Consider the following 14084-nt stretch of genomic DNA (forward strand, 5'->3'; position numbering starts at 1 on the left):
AGGCTATAGGAGAAGGTACTAGTAGACTGGACCCGGAACCATGTGATTAGGGAACAAACTTTTTACCACACACCCATGCTTGCTTTCTACAAAGATTTAACCAATGGAGAAAGTATTTTTGGTACCTTTTTAATACATGAATTTAGTCATGTGACCCTAGAGTTTTCTTGACTTTTTTCACTCATACAGCAAAAAGAATAAACTGGCAATTTGTTTGTGTGTGTGATTAAAAAGTAAAGTTTTCATCCATTTGTTCATGCAAATGCTTTAAAATTTAATTTTAAATACTTAAAGATATTTAAGAAAGGTTACACCTTTTACTCACCAAAAATAACATTAAAAGTAAGAATACATGGCTTAGGCTATAAACCTTTGTCTGATCCACTTTAAGAAAAATGTATTAAGGTATTATTTTGTAAAATTATTATCTTTTTTCTTTCTACACTCCTCAAAACCCAAACCAGGGACCCACAACCAGAGTAGTCACACCTGGGTTAAATAGCATGTAACAACTCGACTCTAAGTACATTGAAATGTATCATGGTGGGTGTAAACTATTTCAGTAAATGAATCTTATTGAATTGATAGGGAATATCATTAGATGCTGAGCAATTGAACAGATAAACAGTCAATGGCCAGGATCAACCAGTTCAGTTAGCCAACTACTTGCTATCATCTGTAGCCATTTCAGCTAGAGAAAGACCAATGTGACTAACACCCCAGCCTGACATTCAAGCTGCATCACTCAGTCAGGACATTTGACATGACACATTGTCCTGGACAAGTCACCCAACTGGATGATGACAAAAAAGATAATGATGATGACTTTTTTTTATTATTATATAAGCCCTGATTCAGATGCTGCTTTTGGTTTAGTACTATGCTATCAACAGACAAATTTATAATGCTAGTGTCCTCACTTTCTGACATTCTATACGCTTCTTTTTTTTTCTTTTCTTCTTTCATTATATCCTCAATTATAGTTTTAGGAAATGTGTTGAGGTTGATAATACCATATCCAACTCCATGGCAGCACAAACACATCTTTTAATCAGGTGTCAATAGTGGTAAACTAACCGTTGCAAAACACTTCTTCACAATGTTATAAAGCACCAGCATACAATGTATATATTAATATGCTAAGGCCAAATATATTATGCTGTCTTGTGGTTAACTGAGAAGAGAGGCGAAGAATGAGAGAAAATAGGGAGAGAAAAGTGTTAACAACGTGAGGTAAGGGGGAAATAATAGTTATTACGTTAAGACTGAATGTGTGATGCTGTTATGTGGTTAGTTCAAGAGAGAGGCAAAAAGTGAGAAAGAAAAGAGTGTTATCCCAGAGGCAAGAAAAAGTATTGCTGTTATGTTGTGTACTTAGTTGAAGAAAGAGATAGAAAGTAGAAAGAGAGATATAAACATGTTAGGTACAGGGGTATGTGATATAGTTAAAGTGAGAAACAAAGAGATAGTGAGTGAGTAAGTGTTTACTGAAAGGAACATGGGGGTGGAAAGTAGTTACATGATTTTAAACATATAGAATACTGTGACAAGCAATAAAAATAAAAGTTTAGTTATTGTTACAGGTTTTAATGATCAATTATTTCTGTCAATGTATCTATGTGGATACATAGAAGATAATAACACAGTTAAATCAAAGCGGGATAACCTTAGTAAATAGCTGTGGGTGTTACTTTAATCTTTTTATGTATTACAGCCCAAAGGCTGAGGCCATGCTGGGGTACTGACTGTTTTTTTTTTACTGGCTTGGTTTAAAGTTTATCTGTACTGTTAGAGTAAACAGATACATACATTGAAAGAAATATAAGTAGAATATGATAGATTCATTGAATGATGGCCTCTTCAATACTGCCTTTCAGGACTTTTTTCTCAAGATTCAAATGTTTCAGAAAAATATAAATGTCATCATACAATTTTCAAAATACCTGTGGAATACTACTAGAACTAAAATATATTAAATAAATCCCATTTTCAAGTAAAGTAAATTTCTAAATAATAATGAAATGTAAATCACAAGACCATATAACAACTTAAGTAGCCAAAAAGGCAAATACTGAAATGGCATGTTAGATTATTTCCAGCAATAATTTGTAACATTTTTCAACTGATACACTAAACTTCAGCTTAAGAACATCTGGATAAAAGTCAATCTCAATAAATTTCATAGGACTCAAGCAAGTATAAAAAGTGGTAAGAAGCTTGCTTCCCAACCACATGGTTCCAGGTTCAGTCCCATTGTGTGGCACCTTGGGCAAGCGTCTTCTACTATAGCTTCAGGCCATCATATATATATGTGAGAAGCTCATTGGATATATATATATATATATGTATGTATTTGTGTATCTGTGTTTGTCCCCCACCATTGCTTGACAACCAATGATGGTGTGTTTACGTCCTTGTAACTTAGTGGTTCAGCAACAGAGAATAAGTCCTGGGGTCGATTTGTTCGACTAAAGGCAGTGCTCCAGGATGGTCACAGTCAAATGACTGAAACAAGTAAAAGAATAAAAGAATAATGTTGATAACAATTGTGTGTGTGTGTATTTACATCACATCACATATAATATATGGTTTGCTAGGCCAGCAAGCTATTTTAAAATACAAAATATGTTAGTTTACTCAGATTAGAAATTTAAAATTTCAAGCAAAGTTCTTCAGTTCTTCAATGGGAAACTGTGATTGTAAACTAACACAGTAAATGTTTTGTTTTTACAGTATTGTGATATGTGGTAATTAATCGAGATGAACCGAGTTTATATCTACTCCATAAAAACAATTGAAACCTCCCTAGCTTTATGTCATTTTTTTTTATTTTCATGTTTCTGAAATTCCTTTTATCTATTTTATTATTCTTTCCTTTTATTCTTTTATTTGTTTCAGTTATTTGACTGCGGCCATGCTAAAGTACCGCCTTTAGTCAAACAAATCAACCCCAGAACTTATTTTTTGTAAGCCTAGTACTTATTCTATCGGTCTCTTTGCCGAACTGCTGACTTAAACACACCAGCATCGGTTGTCAATTGATGGTGGGGGGACAAACACAGACACACAAACATACACACACACATATATATATATATATATATATATATATATATACGATGGGCTTCTTTCAGTTTCCATCAACCAAATCTACTATCAAGTAAGCAAGCTACTTACCACACAGCCACGCCTGCGCCTATAATCAATATTCTCCTGTGTGAAGATGCATGACTCAGTTGTTAGAGCATCGGGCTCACAATCATGAGGTAGTGAGTTTGATTCTTGGACCAGGTTGTGTGTTGTGTTCTTGGGCAAAGCACTTTATTTCATGTTGCTCCAGTTCACTCAGCTGTAGAAATGAGTCGCAATATCACTGGTGCCAAGCTGTATCGACTTTTGCCTTTCTCCTGAATAACAGTGGTGGCATGAAGAGGGGAGGCTGGCATGGATGGGTGACTGCTGGTCTTCTATAAACAACTTTGTCCGGACTTGTGCCACAGAGGTTGACTTTTTAGGTACAATCCTAAGGTCATTCATGCGGTCCTGTATTTTTGCCATTTCTTTCATCTTTTAGCCTTCATTTTAATATAATTGTATCCAGCTCTCTCTCTCTCTCTCTCTAATCAATTCTAGACTGCATTCAAAATAAATTCTTCATCATATGACATTTCCCAAAACATCCATCAGGGGCTCTATTCCATTTATTCTCTCTGATTCATTGCTTGTCTTCTTTACTCACTAATCTTCTGTTGATTCACCAAACCATTCTCATTTCTATTCTTTCCAGCTTTCTCTGATATTTCATGTTTGTTTCCCATGACTCATACCTATGAATCATAGCACTTCTCACACATGTAGCATACACCATTTCCATAAGATTCACTAATACTCCCCTCGAAATTAGGCACATCACACACAGTTCCAAGAATTTCTTCTACAACCATCTTTCTCTACCTACCAACCAATTGTAGATACTCTTTTACAGTCCAAGAGACTGAAATATTGTAGATAATCCACACCTGCAGTAGTTGCAGAACACTATGTTATACACAATGGTTCTGCAGATTATCTGTTACTCTATAAATTTAAGCAGTTATACTCTTAATATAAAAAAAGGAATAGTAATAGAAGCAATGAAAAAAATCACAAACTATAGTTTATCATGAGTAGAAAAAGTGAAGAAATTTGGAAAGTTTTGGAAAGTTGTACAACTCAAATGAAAATGGAATATCAAGAACATTATTAATTTTGTTGATAATTGTGTATCAGAAATTCTGAAATCCAAAAACTTTCAAAACCTAAACATTTTCAAGTGAGGGAATCAAGAGGAATGAAAAATTTCCTAAAGCACTCAGAAAAGTTTCCAAAACGTTGTGGATATTATGTGAATATAAAATGGGAAAGGAAAAGTGATATACAGCTGCTTTATGTGGTTAACAAGCTGAAATGAAAGAGTAAAAGTAGATTTGCATTGGTGAAAAGTGAAACAGTCCCAAAATAAAGCCACTATATGTCATGTGAAACTAAATAGTGCCAGATTAATATAATTCTATTTTCATAACATACCATATTTTAATGTGTATGAAAAAAAAACACTAATTTGGGGGGCTTAAATTTGGAAAAAAAATGTTTTGTAATGGATTATATCCATGTATAAGAAACTCCCATATTTTTTAACCTAATTTTTGACAAAAAAGGGTTCCTTATACATGTTGAAATATGGTATGTATGAGCTGTAGTAAGAAATGTCAATAGGGAACATGCTTAAAATTGGGTGGTTCCCATCTCTTAAGCTGTCAAATCTTATTGAAAAAAATAAACAATTATTCTGAAATTTGAAATACTTCTAGTTCCAAGAATTTCAGATCACAGATTAACTGTATGCTTATTATCATATTTACAGATCATCATCATCATCACCATCTTTTTTAAACAGATCTTTATCTGAAGTATTTCTAACATTTTAAAGGTGAAAATAATGGTTTATTTCTTGCTAAAACTATGGTGTGTAAGAAACTGTCACAGGGTAAAAAAAAATTTAAATATCAGAAAATTTCTTACACACCATAGTTTTAGCAAGAAATAAACCATTATTTTCACCTTTAAAATGTTAGAAATACTTCAGATAAAGATCTGTTTAAAAAAGATGGTGATGATGATGATGATGACAATGACGACGACAATGATGATAATGTTGGTAAGTGTTACTTGTAAAAAAGAAAGTAATTAAAAAAACAAGTGTCACATTCATAAAATTATGACAATGAGTACTGAATCTGATATGAGATAATATTGAAATGAAATAGACTCATGCTTCAAAGTACTACTAATAGAGCAAGAATTCAGTAAGATTACTCATAATAAAATTAATAATAGATCTTCAGCTTTATTTTCTACAAAATCTGCGAAGAACTGTCAACCTTCATGATATAATGATAGAAACAAATTAGATTCTGGAAATTTGAGAGGGCAAAGAGCAGAAAATGTATTGTTATTTAAAACTGAAATTAAAAAAGGTTTCACTTTCCTAGAACCAGTAGATTAAAACAAGTCTTATATTTAGTTGACAATACCATATCCAACCCCATTGTAACACAAATGTATATTTTAATTAGGTGGCAATAATGGTAACCTGATTCGCAATGTTATAAAGCACTAGCATACAATACTAAAATAAATTTTCAAGAAAAGTAAATTCCTAAATAATATAGAAATGCAAATCACAAGACTGTTATGACAATTTAAGTAGCTAAATAGGTAAATACTGCAATAGCATGTTAGACAATTCCCAGCAATAATTTGCAAAACTGATACACTGAACATAAGTAAAGAAACGAAGTAAAAAAAGTTATTAGCAAAGTATGTACAACCCGTGGTAAGTAGCTTGCTTATCAACCACATGGTCTGGGTTCAGTCCCACTGCAGGGCACCATGAGCAAGTGTCTTCTACTCTAGCCTCGGGCCAACCAAAGCCTTGTGAGTGGATTTGGTAGACAGAAACTGAAAGAATCCTTTCATGTGTGTGTGTGTGTATCTGTGTTTGTACTCCAAACATCGCTTGACAACCAATGCTGGTGTGTTTATGTCCCTCTAACTTAGCAGTTCAGCAAAAGAGACTGAAGAATAAGTACTAGGCTTACAAAGAATAAGTCCTGGGGTCAATTTGTTTGACTAAAGGCAGTGCTCCAGCATGGCCTCAGTCAAATGACTGAAAAGAACAAAAGAAAAATAAAAGAAAAAGAAACACACATACTATAATGCCTCAAAATTGTTAATACCTTAGTAGTCTATCTATTTCTATTCCATATAATTGTTCAGCAAAATAATGTAAGTAGCAGTCTACCAAGTAGCAAGTATCTTGCATTGAAACCCAAAAATCCAATACCAGATTACAAAACCATTGATACTTTTGAACATCAAGTATGGACATTAAGCTTCAACACATTTCAAACATTAAGAATGCCACTACAATTTCATCTGTACTCATATATATGAAGTCAGCCTTTATGTTATTCAACAAATAAAGTGTAAAGAAAAGTTAAGAAAACATGAATAGAAAAACAATAACAAAATTGAGAGGATTTCAACTGGATATATAAACCAGCTATTGTTTATACTATTAAACATTTTACAATCCATTTTGTGAACACAGAATTGTTTCAAAATATCTTCCATTCACTTCATTCTTGAAGCTTATTGATGTTCACTTGCAGTAACATTAGTGTTAGAAATAATTGATATATTGCCAATAATAAACCAAATACCTGTCTTGCTTTAGCTTCTACCTATTAAAGATAATAATAGAATAACTGTTTCTTACATTTTAGAGTTTTAACTTAGAACTATAAGGTACCAGATATGCGTGACTGTTTGAGATAAGTGCAGGTAAAGCTGTGTGATAAGAAGTTTGCTTCCCAACCACATGGTTCCAGATTCAGTCCCACTGCATCAGTCCTTCAGCAAGTATCTTGTACTATAGCCCCGGGGCCAACCAAAACTGTGAGTGAATTTGGTATACAGAAACTGAAAGAAGCCTTTCATATATATATATATATATATATATATATATATATATAATACATATATATGTATGTGTAAGTGTGTGTTTGTCTTGATATCAGCTGATAACTAAAATGATTATTACTGCTATGTAAGTAATGTCATTCACTTCCAATATTCTGCAAGAACATATCTGGCCATGGAGAAATATTAAATTACTTGGAAACAGGTGATGGTCGGTGACAGGATGGGCATCCAGCTGTAGAAAATTTGCCTCGAATAAATTTTGTCTGACCCATGCAAGCATGAAAAAGTGTACATTAAAGGATGATATTTTATATATATATAAAATTAGATTAACATACTGCCTACAGTACTACAGTAGCAGTTATGCACTTGCATGCCACCGTGAGCAAGTGTATAGATATAAGCAAGGCTGTGGTTAAGAAGTTCTCTCACAAAGACATAGTTTCAGGTTCAGTCCCATTTCATGGCACCCTGAGTAAGTGCTTTTTACTACAGTCTCAGGCTAAACTAAGCTTTATGAATGGATTAGGTTGATGGAAACTGAAAGAATGGAAAATATGAGGGTGTGTCTACTAGTCCCCCTTCATTTTCACATTGCATAATGTCAAGACAAGGTAGTTTTGAACATCATACAAGCATTGTTTTTCATTTGCAATCACTTGTGAAAACATATCTGGCCACTAAACTGCTTGTGTCCAAAGGACTAAGGAAAATATTACCTTGTTTGGAAATAGGTGAGGGTTGGTAACAGAAAGAAATCTGAAAAATATACCTTCCTCGACCAATTTCTTTTGACCCATGTAAGCATAGAAAAGTGGCTATAATGATACCATGTGTGAGTAACAATGAAAAGGAGGAAGAGAAAAAACAACTATCTGCCCCCACTGAAAAAAAAAAGAAAAAATGTAATGGATGTATTCAACAAAGGAATACCTTTGTTAGGTTCACCAGAGCTCAGTTCTTAGTCCACTCTTATTCCAAATGTATGAACTTTAACCAGTAAAGAAAGTTTTAATTTGTTAGTTTATTTTAAATTTTAACTACATTTATATAATCTTTAACATACATAGATATATGTGTGTGTGTGTGTGTGTGTGTGTGTGTGTGTGTGTGTGTGAAAGTTTCAGAAAGCATTATAGCTCAATTAATTAAGAATAGAATTAAACTAGACGAAATGCAGTTTGGTTTTGTACCTGGGAAGTGTACCACAGATGCCATCTTCCTAATGAGACAGCTGCAGGAAAAGTTTTTGGCCAAAAGTAAACAATTGTACTTGGCTTTTGTCGACCTGGAGAAAGTCCCTCGCTCTGTTATCTGGTGGTCTCTAAGGAAGTTAGGAGTAGAGAAGTAGCTTGTTAGAGCTGTACAAGCAATGGTAGAGGATGTTCTGAAAGTATTGTTTCTAGAATAAGAATAGGATGGAGGAAGTTGAGAGCTATTACCTCTGGTGGCAATGAAAAGACTCTCTCCCAGAGTGAAAGGTAGACTATATGATTCTTGTGTATGAATGGCTATACTCTATGGTAGTGAGACATAGGCTCTGAATGCAGAAGATATGCATAGACTAGAGAGGAATGAAAGTAGTATGCTCCACTGGATGTGCAACATCAGTGTGCATTTATGACAAAGTGTCGAGAGAAAAGTTGGGTATAAGAGGGATTAAATGAAGCATGCAAGAGAGAAGACTACATTGGCTTGGCCATGTGATGTGCCTGAATGAAGATAGCTGCATAAAGAAGTACCACTCACTGAAAGTGGATGACACTTATGGAAGAGGAAGATCCAGGAAGACATGGGAAGAAATAGTGAGGACTGATCTCAGATTGTCGGGCCTCACAAAGAACTGAGATGCCTGGTGATATGAGATTCTTGAGAAGACCAGCTCACTTCAATGAAACTGAGTTCTAGAAGCACTGTGTCTTCCACCCACATGTAACAATAAAACTTTTTACATGCCCTACCCCAACAAGCCAAACTATATCTCTCCTCTTCCTCACATTTCCTTTTTTTCATGCACTATGTTTCTGCTAATCTCTCTTGCTCCCCGATTCTATCCTCAATACCCTGCTCACTATATCATTGCTATCCTGTTGTCTTCCACCACATTTATATACCAAGGTTTCACTAGTCACTGTATTCATCATCCCCACACTCTTTGCATTCATGTGAAGTCTCTATGCCCTACTCATGCACTTTTGACAATACCCTACCATTTATATTCTGAACCCCATACCTTGAGGGTATGTATGCCCTGGCACTTTGCCACTATCTCTCTCCTGCTCTCTTGCACTCTCTCTCTCTCTCCCTCTCACTGACTGGGTAACTATGTATATCCTCTACAGCAACACACTTGTTTCTGTCTTTCTGGCACACTATCCTTTCATCACCTGGCACAAGTCACCTCCTCCAATGCCTCTTACTCTCTCAAGAGATCTTTGTTTTGCAAGTTACTTGGTAACCCTGCCAGTGCAAGTGTCATGTAAAAAGCATCCAAATTACACTGTAAAGTAGTTGGTGTTTAGAAGAGCATTCAACTGTAAAAACTATGCCAAAACTGACCTTGCCTGTGCTAGTGCCACAGAAAAAAACTCTCAGTCCACTTTGCAGGGCAGTTGATGTTAGGAAGGGCATCCAGCCATAAAAACCATGCCAAAACAGACTTCTGCCTTGCCAACTCTTGTCAAACCATCCAACCCATGCCAACATGGAAAGCAGACGTTAAATGATGATGATGATGATATATATATATATATATATATCTGTGAGGACACATGGCCTAATGGTTAGGATGTTGCACTGACAATTGTGAGATCATGGTTTCAATTCCTACACCAGGTATTTTGTTGTATTCTTAAGAAAACACTTCATCTCACATTGCTCTGTGATCACTTCAACAACTAACACTTGTTCAGGCAATGTTGAGTTGATGGAGGGAGTGAGCTAATGTACAGCACATGCATTGGATCACTATAAACAAATCATTTGTGCAGGTCACTCAGCAAAAGCTGGACACACTCATACATTGTCTTTGATGAGAGAGCCCACCATATACACATATATATATGTATATCTACCTTTTACTTGTTTCATTTACTACACTGCGGCCATGCTGCAGCACCGCCTTGAATTTTTAGTTGAATGAATCAACCCCAGTACCTATCTTTATTTTCAAGCCTGGTACTTATTCTATTGGTGTTCTTTGCTGAACCGCTAAGTTACAGGGCCATAAACACACCAACACCAGTTGTCAAGCGGTGATGGGGAACAAACACAAATACATACACTCACACACATATGTATGACAGACTTCTTTCATTTTCCATCTACCAAAGGTTTTGGTAGACCTGAGGTTATAGTAGAAGACACTAGCCCAAGGTGCCATGCAGTGGGAATGAACCTGGAACTATGTTGGGAAGCAAGCTTCTTACCACATAGCATGCCTGCATCTGTACATATAGATCACCATCATCATCATTTAGCATCAATTTCCCATAGTGGCATAAAAAAGAAAAGTATTTTTTATAAATCCTTCTAAGATTTTACTCAATTCTTTTACTTACCACATTTATATACACATAAAACAGACATAAATCATGCGTATTTAGCCCTGATTACTAAAACATATGATGACTAGTTTGAAACGGAGCGGTTTGAAATTGGACTTATTACCATCATTGCACGAGCCTTATTGTCACATAGACATGCATTCAAGTGTTACGTTTTCTATTACTGTAACTATAGAACCAAATCGAAAATATTGAAATTTAACACAATGAAACAATATGAGGAAGGCCTTTAAATTTATGCATCAAAATAGAAGAATATTTATAAAATGTTGGATTTCCATGCGTCTTGGCATTAATAATTTAAGATCATTTTTTTTTTTCACGAAGATTAATTTTTAATTAAATATATATACAGTAGGTGTACAGTTCGTTGGATGGCGTGGGATGTTTTTAGTGGCGTAGCCGAGGTCAGATCGTTCCATATTTACGTGAGACCCGTGATTTCTGTAAATATGTACAAAAGCGACCTACTGGATAGCTATTTAACAACCTGTATGTATTATACATACATACGTACGTACGTACGTACATACATGCATACATACACACAGACACATACATATGTGTATGTAATATCAGCAAAATATTGATTCCAGATTGTTGAGATATTTTGCTCTTATCAATAGACTATAATTAAAGTTTATCAGTACTAAAATAATATAAAAATTATCAGTAAATCGTAAACTATTAAGAATATAAACAATGCCTTTACGAGTTATAGTGGGGTGGAATGTATATTTATAAACAATGCCATTACAAATTATAGTTAATGTAAATTTAGTTTCGTAGTTATCAAAACGAATGCAGATTACAATTCCAATGTCCGTCGAGTACCAATAATCTCTCAAAAAGTTTGAAAAAAAATCAATCATCGAAATATATTAGATTAAAAATATCAATTCAGGAACTCACTGAAAACATCTAGTATTTTTGAAAATCGAGATGATTATAAATAATTATTAGCTAGCTAGCTTTCATTCTAGAGAGCAGACATCTCAGAATGCACCCCAGTATACATGAATTGTGTTTAATAAATTTATATATACCAACCCGTGTTAAGAAAGCTGAGTTCCAAGACGTGCTGACATACCTCCCACGCCGAGGATGATAATCGATAGCAGTAGAGAATAAATGGAAAAACGGTGTTTAAAGACAAATTCGCTTATACAGAATATATCCTCTCACGAATTTTTTCATAACGTTATAAATGTAACAGATTGATCTAATCAATTCAGTTATCTAAACTGAATTTTATTTAACATAACGGTAGGGATTTTCTTAAGAAAGACTATAAGAAAGAGTCTTTTGAAGACAGTAGCAGCATAATAAAGTGATGGGTTTTGTTGCCAACTTAATATGGCAGTCCCAGGAAAGAGAAGAATGCTACTGCTATTTAGCCCCAGGAAACACCGTTTCCAGTTGGCTATGTGACACAAGCGTTCTATCTCCCTTAAGTTTTCAAACACAAGCGTTATATGTCCTTAAGTTTTCAAACAGGGGAGATAAGCACCTCCACCCAACAAAGCCAGTATTCAGAGACTAGTTTCAGAGTTATTGCTCTTCATTAGTCTGGAGTAGCTTGGCTTGCTAGCTGAATTTTTTTTACAACCATAAAGGTCAACACATAGATGGGACAGCACGGGACAACACACACAAAAAATGTTATGATGCGTTCGAATGATACCTATTATTTAAAAATATTGATGATATAAAATAAATAGTCTTTTTCTTATGAGTAAGGGATATGCCCTGTTGCCTCAAAGGCCCAGCGGCTATCTCCTTCCTTTTATTTTCTCCTTTTTTCCTATGCCGATTAAGCAGGGTCCTTTGCACCCACCTTTCTGAACACAGCTTTCTATCTTTCCTCAAACACACTTCTCGACAGGGTCCTTCTGTCCAGCCCTATCTTGCTCTTCAGAGGATATCTGAAGTATTGTAGCAAACCAAGGCCAGAGATGAAGGACCCCGTCGCGAATCCTTGCATCCTAGTCTTCCACACACATTCTTTCAGCACCGCAACTGTACAGGAAAAACAGGCCTCACCTTATTTCGAGAGTCTAGTTGGCGGTACAATTTTTATTATAGATTCAGCCGATAGCTGAACTTTTTCCAGATGCAACAATACGTGTTCGACGTAAATTATCAAGCCTGACAGCTCTCGACAGTGTACAAAAGCGTGCTGGACGTTTTTGCCGTCCAGCCCACATCTTGGACATGTCGTTGGCACCGATATTCTGTGCCTGGATAACTCATCTCGAACAGGTAAAGCATTCTTATAACACTGCCAGGTCAGGGATTTTTGGTTATTCTCCAAATACCCTGACCCGAAATTTTTTTGAACAGGTTGGTAAGTTGGTTCTCATCGGACCCCAGAGCCCCTCCTAGGGCGTTATCGTTTTTATACTCTACCAGCCCTCTATACAAAACCAAGGTGGTATTCCCACTGCCGGCCGCGCTCGTCTTGTGGATCAGCACCAGTCCCTGTCGATACTCCTTTTGCCATTCAGTCAGATTACATATTTTAATGAAACCTGGTTTAAAACACTCCAAGGTGGCTGGTCGCGAAAGAATTCCTCTGCCAGCGGATTCCACACCTTATCACCCTCCAGGTAGCGCCAGAGATGCCTCAACCTCAGCGCATGCCTGCGCATCATTAGCCAGGGTATCCCTAACCTTCTCTTTTCTGGCAGCAAACGGGGCGCCTCACAAGTGGCTTTCCTCCTTTCCACAACAAGCGGAAAAGTAGGCGCTCCAACTTGTTAAGCCACGAATCGGGGCAAGGGACAACGGTCAGGCGGTAGGTGAGGACATATGCAATAAACACCTGTACCACCTCCACCCTTCCTTTCAAGGACAGAGCCCTCTCGGACCAAGTTCGTACTAGGGCTTCCACCTTGTCTGCCACCTCGCTCCAATTCTTCTCCGTCTGGGTGTCTGGTCCAAACCAAACTCCTAACAACTTAACAGGACCATCTGTCCAGTGATCCACAACACTGGACGATATCGACTTGCTCCTCCAGGTGCCGAGGCGCAAGCCGGTAGACTTGTCCATGTTAACTTTTGATCCTACCACAGCCTCGTATCCTCTGATAGCCTCCTCTACACGAGGTAGCTGAGCCTCATTTGACATGATGATGGTGACGTCATCCGTGTAAGCAGAGACCGACTTACTGTAACCGATTTCATTGGAGGCGCCTTCCCCCAAAAAATTCTCCAGCTTCCGCAGTAACGGCTCAAGAGCCAACATGTACAAAAGCGGAGAAGGGAACACCCTTGAAGAACTGAACGCTTGATTGAAAACGGCTCCGACAGGTAGCCGTTTATCTGGACTGTGGATTTGATGCCGCTGTACATGGTGGAGACCCAGCCACGGAAGTCAGGGCCCAGCCCAGCCGGTTCGAGGATCGCCGCTAGATACTGGTGGTCTACCCTACCAAACGCTTTACTTTGGTCTAAATGAATCAGTGCCCCACATTTGCCGGTTAATTTACC

At 36.5% G+C, this 14084-nt stretch overlaps 1 protein-coding gene across 2 annotated transcripts in view; it reads right to left on the reverse strand.

The window, feature by feature from the left end:
* The window catches only part of LOC115210877 (palmitoyltransferase ZDHHC4), a 39785-nt gene extending 28001 nt beyond the window's left edge, over positions 1-11784 (reverse strand). For both annotated transcript variants that reach the window (XM_036502113.1, XM_029779646.2), the window contains exon 1: positions 11643-11784. The gene's annotated coding sequence lies outside the window, so the exon portion shown is untranslated. The remainder of the gene's footprint in view (positions 1-11642) is intronic.
* Positions 11785-14084: the final 2300 nt, after the last annotated feature.

The sequence above is a fragment of the Octopus sinensis genome, linkage group LG4 (genome assembly GCF_006345805.1).
Source record: "Octopus sinensis linkage group LG4, ASM634580v1, whole genome shotgun sequence".
Classification (NCBI taxonomy): Eukaryota; Metazoa; Mollusca; class Cephalopoda; order Octopoda; family Octopodidae; genus Octopus; species Octopus sinensis.